At 39.8% G+C, this 18,467-nt stretch overlaps 1 long non-coding RNA gene across 13 annotated transcripts in view; it reads left to right on the top strand.

The window, feature by feature from the left end:
• The first annotated feature begins 6,916 nt into the window (after window positions 1-6,916).
• LOC138116896 (uncharacterized) overlaps window positions 6,917-18,467 on the top strand; it is a 197,206-nt gene continuing 185,655 nt past the window's right edge. For 11 of the 13 annotated variants that reach the window (XR_011154378.1, XR_011154381.1, XR_011154377.1 and 8 more), the window contains exon 1: window positions 6,917-6,983. This is a non-coding gene — a long non-coding RNA (uncharacterized lncRNA). The remainder of the gene's footprint in view (window positions 6,984-18,467) is intronic. The other 2 variants (XR_011154385.1, XR_011154388.1) reach the window with 2 other exon arrangements.

The following is an 18,467-nucleotide window of genomic DNA, read 5'->3' on the forward strand; positions in this document are numbered from 1 at the left end:
TGGTTGCTCTGGTTTATAGGGACACATTCAGAGATGTGTGTATATACTTCCCAGGACGTTTGATTTTTCCTCAAACAAATGTAAGATTTGTAAAGGGGATCATTTAATTCAGAATAGCTTGATTATCCATTAAAGAGAGTTCTAAGCATTTTGCTTTTCTACTGCTCTTCTAAATATCAAGATACACAAACAGTATTTGAATATATGCATTAAGATTTTCTCTAAAACAAACTGATACTACCAAAGCAGGGAGCTCTAAATTAGAAACATGTCAGTCATGACAGTTACACTTTATGTAAAATTACCTAATGCTGTGTTTGATGTTAGATATCAACAGGTAATATTGGCTCAACAAGTAGAACCACATCACAGTTTCTAAAGATATTACCATAATAGGACTATTCACATGTGTTCTGATAAACAGGAAACATGCCTTAGCTGAAAAAAGATATAAAAATGTTTAGTTAAAATATTTTATTTTATTTTCTGATCAATAATCTTTATTCATCCCCTCTCAAACTTTTAATTTGTTTAAAAATGTAAACAAAAGTAATGGCATTTGTATCTATCTATATGTCTACATATATATATACATATATCTCAAACATTTAGAAAATGGAAGAACTTCATATAAAACCTGAGACTACAGAAAAATAAATCTGTATAAAGCCTAACTATACCATATTTAAGCTCTTTTAGTAAGAAGCAGATTTGCTTTTAAGCAGTTATAATGATATTTAAACAAGATGAAAAAAAGTCACAAGAGAAACACCTGGAAGCCAGCGCTTGATACAATAAAAAACTTTTGACATCTGCAGACACTTCGGCAGGTGCAGAGAACTTCTTTCAGATCACTAACTAGTTTATTCAAAATGGAGAACCCCATTTAGACACTAAAAAAGCAGAAAAGATTTGAATAGACTTCTACTATGAATAAATTCTAAGCATGCCAGATTTCGCCTACTAATTCTAAAAGCCTGGGGAAGTTTTGGAAACAATTCAGTTGGAAGCTATTTCACGTTGTCTGTTTTAAATGAAACATTTTGTGAAAGTATCCAGTGAATTTAGTAGGGGCATATCTGCTTTGGAGAGTTAAGAAGCTGCACTCCTGTATTGTCATTTTTATCCAAAAGCCACTTAATTTAAATCACAGGTGGTTCATTTGCCACCTCCTAGTAAGTAAAATACAATCGAGCCTTTGAACAACTGATCTCCCTTTAGCAAAAAGGCTTCACATTTTACACCACTTATATTCAGGTCAGTGTGCTTTAATCGTTGCTAGTCAAAAAGTCGCCTCTAAAAATAAGTGAAGGGCAAATGCAAAATGAGAATCAAGTGCATCCATTTAAATGAATGAGCAAAAAACATGATTTAAAATAATGCATTAGCTTTATACTCCAAAGTAGAAACTAAACTAAAAAATTAATCTTCATTTCAGCTGATGACTAATGTTAACATTTAAGGACAGTGCCAGACTTCTGTCACACACACTGGTTTCATAGCAACATGATAGATAATTCCAGGGAGGTATCACACACATAGTGCACCACCTCTGCTCTGGCATCAAGACTTTGGAAGATGAGGAGATATCCAAATTTTCCTTTTCATTCTGTTTGCCTTCTGTATCCCAGTTTGCTGGTGCAGACTCTGAGTTCTCAACCCAAACCAGTCATTTCCACTTTGCCTGATTCACCTTGTACTGGTCCCTGGCCACAGCTTCACCACAGTTCATCCTCCCTTGTTATCTATTTTAGAGACACAACTAAAAAGTTAGCATTTATTTGTATTAAACAGGAATGAAAACCAGGTTGTTTTAAGGAAAGCAACCCTGCTTGTTTTCAGGAAAGTAATTACAGTTACTATGCAGTGATAATACTGCACATCTGTGACCCAATCCCACCCAGGACTAGGAAATCATAAGAGCACACCAAGTAAAAATAATGATAATAAAAAATAAGTTTTTTGCATCTGTTTGGAGCTAAAATGGATTTGCACATTTCACTACTTGAGATGTATATTTGTCTAGTTTTCCTTTGTGGGAACCCATGGAAAACAGAACATTATTCAGATCTAGACTTGTTTGGTTGTCTCCAGGTTTGAATACTGTAAACCCTCTACTGTTAAAATCCAGACACATGGTGAATATATGATTTTATTTTCATATACTTATTTTCAAAGTGCATTTTCTGTGGTATTATTGAAGAATAAAAGAAACTCTAAAGGACATACAATTTTACTGTTATTGAAACAGAAATATTGACTGGAGTAACATAATTTCATGTTTCTTTGATATGATCCTAAGACAGGTTAGATCATTCTGAGGATCAGTACCTTTTACTGTGCTCCTTGTTTTCATGGGGAGCTGATGAAGAACATTTGAATACTGAACTGCTGTAGACTTATCAAGAGTTGCACTTATTGAAATGCTTGTAAATAAATAATTTTCTAATAATCATTCAGTTAAGCTGAATATTCTTCATATGCAGCAGATTCTAAGTGGAAAATCAATGCTTTGTTCTTTTCTGTTGTATTGATTTCAGGTATCTATATGTTTTAAATTATAATTTACATGAATCAGTGGCAATTAAACATTGAACGCCTTAATGAAACTTCTGAAAAGATCCTAATGACTGTTTCAGGCTCTTTAATCCTATGAAATTCCATTGTGCAGTACTTAGCCAGTTGTCTTGGTTTGAGACAAATTAGGTGGAAATGTCCTGAGATGAACATGTGGAGAAGGAGAAGGAGAAGGAGAAGGAGAAGGAGAAGGAGAAGGAGAAGGAGAAGGAGAAGGAGAAGGAGAAGGAGAAGGAGGAGAAGAATTGCCTCTGCTAACAGGTTAGCTAAAAGCCCTCGGCTCTGCAGCAGTGAGAACGCACGGGAGCGTGTGAATCCTTGAACGCAAACCGCGCTGAAGATTTTGGCTGGTTTCTCTTCCCCCTCTTCTGGACCCAGGTTAAAGCTGTGGGACCCATTTCTGGGCAATAAGCAAACAACAGGGAAATACAGCATTATCATAAAATCACCCCAAGACACCAGTTGTGGTGCTTCACCAGTTTAAACACCATCACTGAATTTGTAGCCTGGCTGCAAGAATCGAACTCACACTTTCACTGTAGCATTTGGCACATGCAGGGATAGAAATTACACATTCCCAGGAAATACCAAGAGCAATCAAAGAGCAGACGTGGTGTGTTTACACTTGGCGAGGAAAACCACCCTTGGAACAATCCCTTCCAGTCAGTGGCCAAATATTGACAATTGGTGGTACACAGTGTATTGATCCCAGCTATTAAAACATGACCACATAAGTCAAGATTAATTCTTGATAATTTAATGAATCATTGCTTATCAATGATTTGTTAAATCATGCTTTTTATATTAATAGGCTATTGGGTGAAACTAAAACCAGGGTTCACAGTAATCCTACAAGTGTAAAACTGTTTAGCATTAATAAGCTTGTTTCACTAATAAAAAATTTATTTGACCTAGTAACAAAGACAATAGATTACAAGCTGGCAAGGCAATTTTCTCTTTGCATACACTTGTATTGTGTCTTCCAGATGGACAGGACAGGAATACAAAAATAGAATAACACGATTTAAGTTGAAGGGTCTGATTATGAAAAGAGAACCCACATGCAAAAATGGGGAATGCCAGGTAAAGAATTAGAGGCAAAGGAGTAAAAGAAATGAAAGAACCACCTCAGATATTAGACTATTCAATAACTTTCCTAGTCATTTGAATTACGTAAAATCTGTGTCATCACTTGAAAAATAATTCTGCATTGTGTAGTGTGGGGAAGTGTACAGAATGACCCACTACATCCTTTGTGTCTAATGTTTATTACACAGAGATTGAAACTGATGTTTTATGGAAACAAACAGGTGTTCCCAAGCACTGCATTAGCATAAGAATATCTATATAATCACAGCATTAAACAGTGAGTCACTGAAGAGCAGGGATGAATTAATGTCAAGTTTATATGACCTTGTGTCTAAATGATTGCTTCAACAAATATAGCACTTTCAATGAAAATGGTAAATGTTAAATGATCCTCCAGTGTCTAATAATTACATGAAAATGAGTTGACACTAGTGACATCCTTAGATTAAAGCTGAGTTATGCTTACTTTAGGACAAATTCTCTTTGCCTTTGCCACCCAAATTAGAGAAAGGCAAATAAATCCTTCATTAGAAATGCTGTGTTGTGATCCTTCTCAACTGTGAGAGATAGCAGCAGTTTATGAGATTTTCCAAATAAACAAGGTACCCTGAGCAGAGTGTTTCAATGAACAAATCAACTTTGAGCATTAAAGCAAAAAACTGGCAATGTTTCTATCAGGAATCTTTCATTTGCTTGTTCACCTGCACAGTATTACACCTACGCTATTACAAAAAATCTCAATAAAAGACAGCTGTTTATGTTAGTGAAGAACAGAGGGTTTCATCTATTCAGGGAACCTAAACAGCATAATAAACCTCACTTCTGCACCACTGGTTTGACTGTTTTTCTGTGATTAATTTGTACACTTGTTTGAAATGCTTCATACAGAAATTACACTAAATTTTCTCCAGAAAGACTTGAAGTAATTGGCTTGACTGGTGCTACTTATGGATATTTTGAGATCTAACAAAAACTTTTGACTACACATTTTGAGGTTTTGTTTGTGGAATCCAGCTCTTTGGCACCTTGAATGCAACCTCACAGCTATAGACTCCCTTGTATTCACATCTGGCATCTGGTGTTGAAACATTTCTAAATGATCAACTAAACCCAAAACTCCTGCACTAATCTTGTCCATGCGTGTCACTTGGGTCACATGTTCTAGTTTTGAGGATGAGGAAGTCTGAACAGGACATGGGGGCACTTGATACCTTGATACCTGTGAACAGTCTAATGTGAGGAAAAGCGGAATGTTTTTCCTACTATGAAATTCAAAACTGAGACAGAAAGAATCCAAACCAGCTTTTGTAAGCAGCACATTGTTGTCTTATCTCTGCACAGCTGTTCCTGAGCTTTCCCTCAGTACAATAGCATGGTCCCAGGTAAAGATGGACTGCAGCTCTACACCCGAGTGGGAAGGCACACATGACCAATATTGTGCCAAGAAGGAAACAGTTCTGAGTAACAGAACATAAGAAAATAGGGTTATTTTTTTTTTGTTAGATTACAGTGGTTGTTTTGCCTTGAGAAATGTATCAGTCTGCAAGCTCAAAAAAGATCATTTGTATTATCTAAGTGCTGGATTTTGTTCACTTCTCATCTGCAGCTTATTCCAAGTGTTCATTGGATCAAGACACATTCTATTTACTACAACAGAATACAGAAATGGCCGAAACTGTGCTTGTTCTGAAACCAGACTGCATTTCAGCTTAGTGAACAGCCATATCTCGACATGAGCAAGTGCAGGCACAAAGCAGCTTTTCAGTTTCCATTTGCCAGGCTACATGCTTCCCTCTTGACCTGCATCATCTATTCTGTGAACAAAGGCACATTTTACTTAAGATGCCTAGGCATAGGAGTGAAATTGTCCACAATTTCTAAAGACTAAATAACATTTAGGTTTCCTTCTTGGTGTTGTTGCCTCCCATTGCTAAACTGTTGCTGGTGCAATAGATTTTTTGGGGATTGGAAAAGCGAAGGAGGTCAACTAAATTATGGGCAAGGGAAATTTCATGAAGTTGTCTCCTTTGTAAATGAAAGATTAAAAGAGATTAACCTGTGAAACCTGGCTTCGGTAAACTGATTCTGTGACCAGTTTCACTTTTGGCTGGCAATTGGCAGGCTCAAAGCCAAAGATGGCCTGATGGGAAACTTGGTCTTCCTCCTACAACAACACACCATGACACAATTTTGTGAATATTTAGCAGGGCCAAGGAAGATCAACACTGCTTAGTAGGTGTTATTGTCTGGTATTTTTTTTCTATCATAACTTTTCAGAGAAAGAGGTGGGGAGTGAATTGCTAGTGATTGTTTTTGTGTATATGAAGAATTTTGGACAAAGAGTGCCTGAAAAAGCAATGGCTCAGTGCCACACATTTTCCTTCTCTATAATGAGATGTTCAAGATCTGGTTCTGAGATAAATATTTTAGTTAAACAAGGGGGATAGGCACCAATATGGGACTCCTTAAGTTAAATGAATATTATGATACTTGTCCTTATTTCTTCAGTGAAGACATATCAAGGCTCTGCTGTCCAGTTTTCTTGCTTTCCATTAACTTGAATGAAAAAACTACATCACGTGGAGAGCTTCAAGGAATGGCCACAAACCAAATGTTCATGTCTTCAGATGACACAGGTGTTCTTGAAATTTGCAGTGCCTTCATGAACAGTCATGGGTGGGTGTGATAGCAGCTCACACTGCAACTTTGTGCTCAGGAGTTATTACACTCGTTGCTGCTACCAAGGGGGATACTTGGAGAGAGCAGAGGATGTTTTACCCCTGGTGCTCATGACTACAGGTGTGACAATCCCTCTGTGGGGTTTTGTGAGGAGAGGGGACATAAGAGGACACCACAGTGTCCTGTGAGGATGCCCAATGGCCCTGTGAGGAGGCTGCAGGGATGCCATGTCCGAGAGCAACCTTGGGGCTCTTCCTTGTGCCCCCCCATGGCCCCATCCCCTGTCCTGTTGTTGGGGAGTAGGTGGTTTCATCTCCACTGCCATGTCCCAGCTGCTGCTGCTCTGTCCTTGCTGTGGAGCAGCACAAGTGATACCCTGGGATCCACAACTCATGGCCAGGAATAGCCAGGACAGACACCCTGAGGGGCTGAGGGGAGGTGGGATAACAGAGCCCAGAGACTCAAGGCAGCCCCAGGTGGGATTGGGTTGGGCTGATCTGGGCTGGGCTTGGCTTGGCTGGGCTGGGCAGGGCAGGGAGGGATTATTAATTAGTGCCCTTGAGGGGCCCACAGCTCTTGGTGTGGTTTTGGCTGTGGGAAGTTTGTTGCTGAGTTCTGCTGAGGGATTCTGAGGTGTGGTAAGACCAATTTAAGATGCCTTAGTTGTTGTAGCAGAGGGGTTTTCTAGTTAGTTTATGTAAAGCTGAGGCTGATACTACAAGATACCAGTTGAGATACTGCTGTTAGAAATAAGTCTTTGTCTTTTCCCTGCATGTAAGTGTTTTCTGGTCTGCTGTCTGTTTGTCCCCAGGTGTTATGTGTTGTGTGGGTGTGCAGAGCCTGGCTTGCAGCAGCTTTCCAGTCTTGATGTACTGTGATCATTATGTATAGATGTAAATCACCTTCAGAAGAAATCTAGACTTCTTCTGTTGGTGTAGATTGCTTTTACAATGCTGTGGTATAAGCAATTTACCCATGCATTTCTGTTCTCTTTTGCCAAAACAGGAGGGGAAAAAATTTTGTGTGAGACATGTGAAGAACTCTTGCCCCATTCCCAGTAAATAGCACTGATGTGTTCAAAAGACTGTTATTTGTCTTTTTAAGAGAAGGAGATTATTATTAAAGTTGTATCTGAAGATTCTTGGGTTTTTGTCACTGAGTTGACTTCTAGTTACTCTGCTCTGCAGTTGGCAAGTTTGGGAAACCACCAGCACTTTTTTTTTTTTTTTTTTTTTTTTCTTAAGGTAGCTATTTTAAGATTAATTTAACAAGCTAGTTATGTATCTGTATCCCTTTAAGGACACAATTGTATTTAAAACCACAACTCTATATCAGCACATAATTTAATGCAGTTGCTGGCCCTGTGTTGGAGAGAAAATAACTTCAGTGTGTGGGATTGCCTTATCTATTGCAACAATATTATTTCAGCCATTTATTAAGTTTCAGACTGGCAGGGGCCAGCATAAATCATACGTTGAAGTTGCTGTGTTCAGATAAGTGTGCAGCTGAATTGAAAATCTGGTTTATGAGGAAAGGGAGAAATTATCAGGAAAAACAGTATCTTTATTTCAAAAGCTACCATTTTAGAAGCTAATCCAGCATCCCATGCCATGGAAGGCAATCAAGAACACTATGCCTAGAGCTGACCCTCATCTGTGTGAGTTGTTTCACCTGTGACCAGCTTAGCCAGTGCATTGCTTCACCTGTGCAGCTCAGTTGCAGTGAGAAGTGTGGTGGTCTGGATTTTTGGAAATGAGGTAACTTTACTTACAGGTAGTTTTTCATGTTTTTGAACAATTGGAAGCACTGGTGTGTGATTATTGAATCTGCCTGGAACATCTGCTGGGCAATTTTGTTTCAATACAGCCTGTAGATGCTCTTAAATGAAAACTTATAGATTATACAATATAAACCTGGTCCTACTGCTGGTGTTAGTGACTTGCTATTACAGTCCAATTAAAGTAAGCACATAGTGTAAGGGATAGTGGTGATCCTATCCTCAGTAATTGGACTGGCAATTCCAGGGATTTAGAAAAATGAAAAGGACAAGTTTTTATACTTTGCTGCACTGTTACTATTTCTTAATTTTCAAGGCTTCTTTCAAGACCACTGCTTTCCCTCATAGATGCAAGATACCTATATGTCTTTTTAAAACCAATAAAAATATCAGCTCAGCTTTGCAGAAAATACTGAGCTGGAGCCAAAATGACAGCTAGCATGATGCAGGTCTATTCTTGGAAGCATTATTTATGCTCAGCATGAAAGACTGAAACCCACAGACTTTTACAGATATGCAGATAGGATTTGTATCAGAGCTAGACACTTAAAAAAATAAAATCCTTTCTTGGTTACTTCAAAATTAACTGAGAATTCAGATTCCAAACAATGTAATTATTCTTTCAATATAGGGTAGTGAATCCAGTATTAGGAAGAAAGTGCTAATTCTTGAGAAATAGAAATCCGTCTTAGTCTAGGACTGGAATCTTGCAAATACTTATCTGTGCAATTAAGTATTTGCTGGGAAAGTAAAAAGTGAGAAGCTTAAACTTCAGGTGCCTACATTTGACTGTTTAAACAAATTTCTGCATTTATAGTTAAGACTAAGGAAAAACCAATCAACTGAAAGATGGAAAACACTCAAAAGTATTAGCTTTTTTCCTTTTTTTCCGCCCCTCAAGCGATGATAGATATGTAATTCTCTACGTGGAAACTAGGAAGAGGATTTTGCTGGTAAGTACATGAAACTTTCTTTTGTTCCTTGCTGCTTGAACCTGTGTAACAAGGAAGAGGCAGGAAGGGAGTGAAGCACACTGAGGGACACACTGAAGGACTTGAGCTATGCTGAAGTGCTGTAAACAATCCTTATTTGCTGCCAGCTGTTATCAAATGGAACAGATCAATTCAATTCAGGAAGAACTTTGCTTTTTGTGAGGAGTAATCTTGATTACAACTAACTGTAAAGGTCTGCCACCTATTACAAGGGCTCCTATACCAATGCCACAGGGTATCTCCAAAAGTTTTAGGTTTTGTTGGCCTGTAAAGTGGAATCAACTCATCCATGACCAACTTTAATGCTGCTGATGACCAGACAGCTGGTCTTTCTTTTCCCTCTATGCTTTTATTTCTATCCCAGCAGTCTCCAAGGAAATTGGGTGGAAGCAGATAATTTGGTATTAAATGATTATTTTGACACAATACTGACAGATACACATTGTATTCAGGTGTACAAAAGTTTGAATTTTTAATGCAGAGCTGTCACTGTATATCATGCTGCTGGTCAGTCACGTACCCAGCAACCAACAGGAGCTACAGTTTGGATTTTTTGCCTGCAAACTCTGTGGAGTAGTCACACCATGAATATTCTCAATTCCCAGTCTTTCAGCATCTGGGAAACTAACTCAGAATTTTATAAAAGCAACAGGGATGGAACTTTTCTATCCCAGAAGGCTTCAGGAGCAAAAGTGTTCTTTTGTGTCTGTAGCAAAATTAAATTATTGGGGAAGAGTGTGCCAAGCTGAAAGTACTCAAAGTGATGTTTGGGGTGTCCAGGGGCTCCAGGGCTGTGCCTGTCCATATCTTCATCCTTTGATAGTTCTGCAGTGAGCAATCAGTTGTCAGCACATCCTTGTGTGAAATAAAATAAAAACCATAATCTCTGTTATTCTGTTAAAAACCTCTTTCCTTTTCCTGTTTGAAATTTGGCCTTGGTTTTACTCAGATAAAAAGGTGAAAATTAAGGAAACAGAACAAAGTTAGTTATCCTTGTAAGATTATAAACAAAACTCTAGGGAAGGACTTGCCTTCTTCTCCTGAAAAACATCTTGTAGCAAGCACGTGACTTGGAAGGGAGGAGATTGGGAAATATCTTAGACTGGTGTTAAAGTATTATTTGTTATTCTCTTCTGTTACCTCCACAAAGCCTAATATTATAAATACTTTCTTTTGTGTGGATTGTTTTTTTTTTCACGAGTTTTGAGTGCAGTTTCCCATTTATTTGCCCATTGTGTGAGGAATTTCCAGCTCGAATCCTCTAGATGGTGCCACAGCCCCAGCACACGGAGGTGACTCAACGTCAGTTTTGTGTCTCACTTGTTAAAATCTCATGTCACTGAAGTCAGGTGCTGACTGAAAGGATTAATGACTTGAACAGCAATAAAGTTTGTAGGTCTGTGTAGGGAGGAATCAGCATAGGTGGATGACTTATCCTCAGCTAAGTAAAAATAGTTTTTTGTTATGTTTGGGGTTTTTTTTAATAAATACAGAAACCTTGTATTGACTGTTGTGTGGTCAAGTTGCCCCCTCCTCTCTTGAGGCCTTACCTTGAGTGGTGCCAAGGACAGGGGTGACCAGCTGTGGCCTATGGTGCTGGTTAAGTGACACCAGTGAACCTCTTGAAGCACCTAGCAGATGTTTCTGCTTTTCTGTGCTAATAGGAACTTCACAAACCAGTTTCTCTTCCTTCTAAGAGCAGATGTAAGTACATGAAAATGGCTTTCTTGTATCGAAAGCAAATAAGTAATAACCTTGGTTCAGTTGTAAGGTGGAAGCTGTAGTGGCAATCACTCTATTTGGTAATTGCAGAAATCTTATACAGAGCTTCATCAAAAATAATTTTTTTATGCTCTCGTTTTTCTTGCAAAATCTGAATTGTGAGTACATTATTACCTGGGCTTTTAAGCCATCCACTCAGAGACTTTTAGACTGGTATGTGAATCTGATTCAATCCTTCTGCCTTATCACCACTCCCTTTCTGCCCTGGTTGTTTCAGTGGGTAAAGTTTAGTGAGAACAGGCATGTCAGCTCATCAGTTGTACTCCTGAGCTTTTGGTGGCCTAATATGAAGCTTTGTGTGGTCTGCTGTGAATGTACAGCACAAAGAGCTGTGCATCCAGGGGAGGATGCTGGGCCATATCTGCTGAAGTTCCACGGTCCTGCTTTGACAGGAAATACCCACTGAAGCAGGAAGAGTTTAGAGAGTGACTCTGCTGATGCCTGAATCTCACTGAGATTAGGACTTGTTGCTGACAGCAAGGGCTGTGTTTGTGATTAACTTGTATGGAAACACTGGGCACCAGAAGTGTGGAAACAGAGAGGCAAAATTTGGGAAAGGCACCAACTCTCTAGCCTCAGTTATAACTGAGCCTTATCTTTAGTTCAAGGGTATAGACTGTGTCCTTTGTAAGGACAATTTAAGGACTTGGCTGTCTTTGTGGACCTCTGCCTGTAAAAGGAGTTATCAGGCAATAGTAAAGGAGTAACCTGAGCCACGGGGCCGCATTTTAAAATTTCATTTCACTTGGATAATTGCATCCTTTCTGATGTACATTGACACCCTGTGTTTTAGATTCTTTGCAAGTCTGGAAAAAATTCAGTCAGAATCTTCCAAATGAAATATTTAAGGTGCTCTTTGTGCTTCTGTTTTATGAGATGAAATACTGGTGTCCTCTTCACCTGACACTATTAAAATATCTGTAATCTTCATAGGGGGTTTACTTACTGGCCAGATTTGATTTTGGGTAGCAGCAGTTTGTACAAAGGTTAGCTATAGTTTCTATTAGACGCTGCAGTAGTGATTCTGAAGTGATGAGTGACAGCAGCTAAAGTTCAGTTTTACTTCCTGTCTTAGATCTATTTGATGATCTTTGCCCTCCTTAAAGTACAGATGTCTTTCTCTACAAAAGGAGTGGCCAAAGCCCAGCTATAAATTAATCTGGCTACTGCTGCAAAACACCATAAAAATGTTTATCTATACATCAGCAACAAAAGGAGACTCTCCTTCCTTTATTGGATGAGGGGGAAACACAGTGATAATGGATAAGGAAAAGGCTGAAGTACTTAATGCTTTCTTTACCTCAGTCTCTGCTGGCAAGACCAATTGTTCTCCAGGACCCCAGCCTTGGGGAGCAGAATGGAGCCCCCCAAATCCAAAGGGAAAAGGTCAGTGACCTCTTGCAGCATGTAGGTACACACAGGTCTGTGGGGCTGGATGGGATTCCCCCCAGGGATATTGAGGAAGGTGATGGAAGAACTCACTGTGTCACTGCCAATCATTTATCAGCAATCCTGGCTAACTGGAGAGTTGACTGGAGGTTGGCAAATGTGATGCCCATCTACAAGGATGGGCAGGAAGAAGGATTCAGCAAATTCAGGCCTGTCAAGCTGCCCACGGTGCTGGGGAAGCTCACAGAGCAGCTCATCCCAAGTGCCACCACACAGCAGGCACAGGACAACTGGGGGATAGGACATGTCCTGCTTGACAACTGATCCCCTTCTGTGACAGGGTGACCTGCTTAGGGGCTGAGGGAAAGGCTGTGGATGTGCCTGTCTGGACTTTAGTAAAGCCTTTGTTGTCATTCCCACAGCATTCACCTGAGAAACTGGATGTTCATGGCTTGGACATGTGCACCCTTTGCTGGGTGAAATACTGTCTGGATGGCCAGGCCCAGAGAGTAGTGGTGAATTGGGGCCAGTTTGGTTTAATGTCTGTATGAATCATGTGGGCAAGAATCAAGTGCACCCTCAGCCAGTTTGCAGAACGACACTGGGTTGGGTGGGAGTGCTGATCTGCTGGAGAGCAGGAAGGCTCTGCAGAGGGATCTGGGCAGGGTGGATTGATGGGCTGAGGCCAATGACAACAGGTTCAGCAAAGTGAAGTTGTGGGTCCTGCCCTTGGGTCACAACAACCCCCTGCAGGGCTACAGTCTGGGGACAGAGTAGCTGCAAAGTGGGCCAGTAGAAAAAATTCTGAAATAAGTTCATGACCATAGGACCTGTAAAGTTTGCTGATGTACTTTTCTTATTGCTGAGTCAATTTCGTTTGTAAGAACCAAAGACAAAACCACAGGTTTCTGTGACCTATTCTGGGTATAAGTGTGCATAAGCACTTTCAAAAGTTCAGCAGAGATAACCAGAACTTAGACAGCTCCCTTTCTTCCACCAGATAAATGAAAAATGCTGGTTTTAATACCTTGTGTATCTTTAGTGTAGTGGCTAACTTTGGGATGCTGTAGGTGCTGATAGAAGGTGGGGATGAGGCACTTAAGAACAGCCTTTTACCCCCTCTCTGTGAAATGTGAAATACAGTATTAGTTTGTCCTGTCCTGTAGTTATCACCTTGGGAACAAGAATTGATACAGCTGGACACTTGGCAATTTGTGTCTTTATATGTAGTAATTAAAAGCCTGCACTACAATGGATGGGAAGCAAGAGGATTAGAATGAAACTTATTATCTGCAGTTTTTGAATGAGAACTGTATTTCTCATTACTTGAGTGCTCTCTATCGTCCTTGATGAAAGAAATTAAACTATGGTTCAAAAATGTAAACTGTAGCTTGATGATGCAATGTTCTCTTTTATTATTTCTTTAACTCAATTTGGCCAGGAGTATGAGTTCCAAAATATCATAAGGAGTCAGTATTTGTCATCCAAAGGAGTCTGAAAACACCATAGTAAGTGTACATACATAATTAGATATAATGAGATTTCTTCATCACTACTAGTACCATCTCTAGGGTAAGACTGCTTGGAGAAATTTTGCTCTTTGGAGTTTTTGGAGTATAAAGAAAGTTTACAAAGCTAGTTGTGAGAGTTCCTGGGACCATTGCTCATAGAACAGGAAAGTAGTTAAAATAGAGTATGAGGCAGAATAAATTTTAATTTTCCATTTGCAGTTTTTTCCAGAAAAATCACAATTTCTGGTTTTAAAAAAAAAAAGCAGTTGTAGAGTTTATTTTACATCAGTAATCTGTTTGGACAACATGACACTCCCTAAATGATGCCCCTATGTGTGGCAGGGGAATGCTGTAACCAGTAACTCCCAGACCAGCTTACCAAGCCAAGAGAAGAGGAGCTCCTGGTAGAGACACTTGCTTTGATATTCACCCCTATTGCTTGTCTGCCAGAACTCAAGTTGCTGTAAACTTTCAGTCCAGTGTGGAAACTGTGGGGGTTTTGTAGTTATTATAATAATCAGAATTAGTGCAATCAGAGGTTTGTTCTTTTGGTATTAAGCTTGTACTATTTTTAACTCTTCTTTGTCTGCATCTCAAATTTGTGTGTCTGGGTCCAAAACCAGGAATAAATCAGCAGGAAACCAGGAAACATTCACAAGGGGGCTTTGTGGCCATTGTAAAACTCTTTGGAAGGAGTTAGGATTTGCACTAGAGTAATTTGTTTTCTAGTCCAGTGTCACAGCCTCGCCAGTTATGTTCTTCCAGCGTGTGTCCCTGTAAATTAATGAACCTTGAAATGTTTTAGCCACCTTCTTTAGCTCCCTTCCAGTGACCAGCAAAATGCCATTTTCAGTTCACGCTTCCTACAACTGGAAAGCTTAGAAAACTCCCAGCAGAATGGTGGTTTTAAGGGGACACTGCAGTGACGTCAAAGCAGCTTCCTGTGATGAATTTCTGTAGTGTTCTTGGAACAGGCAAACTCTCCAGCAAATGTAAATATGTGAGTTTGACATTAGAGTGGAGCCAGAAGCCACAGTGAAGTACTGTGCATGATCTTTCATGTGGTGGAAATGTTTCTGTGAGTTTCAATATTAAAAAATAGCCATTGGCACATGGTTTCCAGGTAACCAACGTAAACGTGGGTGCACATTCTCTAAACACAACTTGCATTATGCATCAGTCATGTGTGGTGGGATTCTGTGGTCTCTTTCAAGTGGATGCTTCAGTACATCATCAATAGCAGTGATCCATGAGGTGAGGGTAGGAGCTGCTGCCAAGTGCCAAATGTTGAAGGCACTTTTCATCTAATCCAGCTCCTTTCCCCCTCCTTTTCCTACTGCGTTTATATTAATTTCTCCATTTCTTGAGTTTAAGTTTTCACAAGGGCTTGCTGAGTAGGGGGAATTGTTTTGTTTCTTCTGGGAAGATCTCATCTCCTTTATAAACTGGCCTTTCCAAAGGTGCTGGTTATGGAATGCCTGAATAAATCACAGGCAGGGTTTGTATATCCTGGTACCCCTTGAGCTCAGGGGAAGAAATGAATGAGGAAACTAAAGCATCAGAAGGTGATGTCCTTCCCTTTATTGTAATATTCTAGTATCTTTGCTGGATTTAAGGCAACATCCAACTCTTTGTATTTGAGGCAGGTTTCTCATCTTCCCAGTGGTTGTTTTAAGCCTGTATTGCACTTGTTTTGTGTGGCTTTTTCAAATCTCTCTTTTCGCTGCTGTTTACTTTGACCCATTAAATATTTAAGTATTTTTTAGAGAAGTTTTCTCATTTCATATCCTGAAATTGCACATGAATGAAAATTCAAAACTGTTGCCAGCTTCCTTACGTAGAGTAGCTATTATAAGAAAGCAAGTTCAGTAGCAATTCAGTGTTAAACTGTTATCACAATTTCTAAGTGATAGTGCAGAGTGCTGGTATTTACAGGTTTTCAGGCTGTGATTCTCTTGATCAAAGAAATGATCTCTGCTGAGTTATGAGTGTGGTGTTTGACAGCATTTGTCATAGTGTCTTCTTCCTCCTCTCTGACAAGTGAATGTGAGCCCCTTCAGCTTCTGCAGCCCAAGGGTTTATACTGAATAAACCCTGCTTGGAGATGCTCATGTCAATATAATAAACATCTTTGGTTCTAGACTGAAAATCCTTTTAAAAATAATGCTAGTGATGGTTGCCAAACAAATGTTGGAAGGAAACCTGAGAGAATCTTTCTTTGATGTCTGCTTTCCAATAAAATCTTACTGTTGATGCCAGACTGAGCTCACTGGACATAAGGGGAGTTTTGGTGCAGGTGGGATGCAATTCAGGCAAGTAGAACGTAGCTGTTAGTCAACACCAGTGTAGTGTAAAAAAATCCCAGAAATTAAAAAAATATAGTTGTGGTCTTTAGTTGTGTCAGAGGGATGTGACTTTGTTTAGAAAGTCAGCTTTTCACTCTTTATGCCAGCAAGCTGCTTTCCTAATGTTTATTCTGATTTGCTGCTCTGTCTTAATCTAGGGAACTTTATTTTCTTTTCAGTTGTCAGTCCTGCAATGCTTTGACTCTGCTGACTTCAGTGGTTGTAATTCTGAATGAGAGAGTGATGAGAATTGGCTTCAAGGACGGCCAGGTGTATGCTCAAATACCATATCAGGTATTTGAAATCTCATCCTGGGACGTGCTTAGCTGGCTTCCTCCAGTGCCAGCTGAAAACTGTGTAGCTCAGGTTATTTAAAATGTTTGATGCTGTACACTGAGCGAGTCATCTTGTGAGGTTTTTTTCCTCACTCTGCTTCTGGTGATGCAGCAATCACTGTCCATGACAGCATTTTACTGAGCAGTGTGACAGTGGTGGCATTGATGCATTAGGGGTGATGTTTAAATAGCATGTACTGGTGAAGCAATATTGACATAATGTGGAGCCACGAGAAGGTGAGTCTAAATTCCATGCCTGACAAATATAAGGAAGCAGGAGAAGTTGTAGTTGGGTCCCCAATGCTAGGTGTGTGCCAGCAGTCAGTTCCCTGTCATGATCTCTCCATGTGCACATATGCACATTCTTCCCTCCTGATCAAATCTTTTCTCCTCTTGTGTGATTTTTAAAGTGAGTTTCTTCACCTTATCCCTTTCACCCTGAATTATGCAGTCCTGGTAAATTTTCTGTGACACAGTTACCACCACACCTCTCCACCACACAGTGTCTTCTGTGCACTTGTCTCTTCAACTGATAACATGATGAAGGTGGAATGGCTACACAGTTCTGAGAAGAAACATGTCCTGAACACTTTTTACTGGAAATCTTAGAATTTCTGGGAGAGAAGTGAGTCATGCAGTGCATCTTGCATTTGGGAAAGTGCTTTATGTGACATTAGAAAAGGAGCCCTTTGGGGTGCCTGCTAATTCATGAATGACACACTTGATTAATCTTCATCATCAGTCACAAGTACCTTTTACTTTGGATTTAATCAGCCACTTGTGCCATGGAGTTGTATCTCTATTTCTGGTCTAGTTCTGTGCTTAAGTGAGCACTGTATCAAGGCACAAGTATCTTAACAATTTTAACCACATGCCAAGTTTTCTAGGAAGTATGCATAAGAATTCCAGTTCTAAACTTCAGAAATATCAATTAGTTGACCACTCTGGTAAAAGAAAATAACTTTGAAGGAAGGCTGGACTTTGTTGTGCAGCATTTGAAATCCCGGCTGGGACTGAATGGTCCTTAACAAAAAGCCAACCAAGGCTACAGATTGAAGCCAGTCTGATACAGATTCTTCACTTCTCCAACCATTGGAACTTCAAAATCTCTTAGGAAAAGCAATAATAATTGACTCAGCAGGTTATTAAGTACATTTGCTATCACTGGTTAGGGTGTTTTCATGCTCAAATTTCAGAGAACAGCATTTCTTTGGAGCTACTCAATGTATACTTCTCCCTTGAAACACATTTTGTGCTTTCTTTGGCAAAAGAGATACTGAGCAAAGCAAGTCATTTGGGTAGTCAAGTTGTGCAGTACCTGTGAGCCTGAAATCCCTGTCTCCTTTCTTTGCAGTCAGTTCTCTTCCCATTCAATTCAATAGCAAAACTATAATTTTAATGGGAAAACATCTATTTTTTGAGCGCTGGTGCAAGTTTCCCTTCCAGGAAAATAGTAAATTGGTGTAAATATTTGTAGTGCCCGAAGAGAACTGGGTATGATGTGGTGGAGACAAGGCAAAGGCAGGCGCTATTTGCTAATGCATGCAGAAATGCTTGGGTCAGTACCTAATCCTGAAATCTGCCTTCAGTTTGAAGGCCAGATGGAGTATCAGAACTTCCATGATGGATCAGAGTTGTGATTATTCTAGACCAGTGTCTTGTGTCTGAAAATACTCAGTACACTGTGTTTTTACAGACTGGTGAGGGGCTCTTTGCCATATAAACTTTTAAAGAGAAAGTATCATTTTTCTGGGCTAAGAGTTCACCTTGTGCAGGGGATCTTTAGCTCCTTAACCTGATGAAGAACCAGAAGGTCTTGGCCCCTTAACGATGTGTTCTGTGATCTTGAGCATATCGCTTCCTTGTGCCTCTGCCTCCCCTCCCACTCTCTTCTGTCTCTTTTCCAGAGCTCAGGCCTTCCATGTGCTTGCACAGTGTCTGCTACAACAGGGCCCTGATCTCTTCTGGGGCCTCTAAATACAAGGCGTGTA

Source organism: Aphelocoma coerulescens, chromosome 11 (genome assembly GCF_041296385.1).
Source record: "Aphelocoma coerulescens isolate FSJ_1873_10779 chromosome 11, UR_Acoe_1.0, whole genome shotgun sequence".
NCBI classification, from domain to species: Eukaryota; Metazoa; Chordata; class Aves; order Passeriformes; family Corvidae; genus Aphelocoma; species Aphelocoma coerulescens.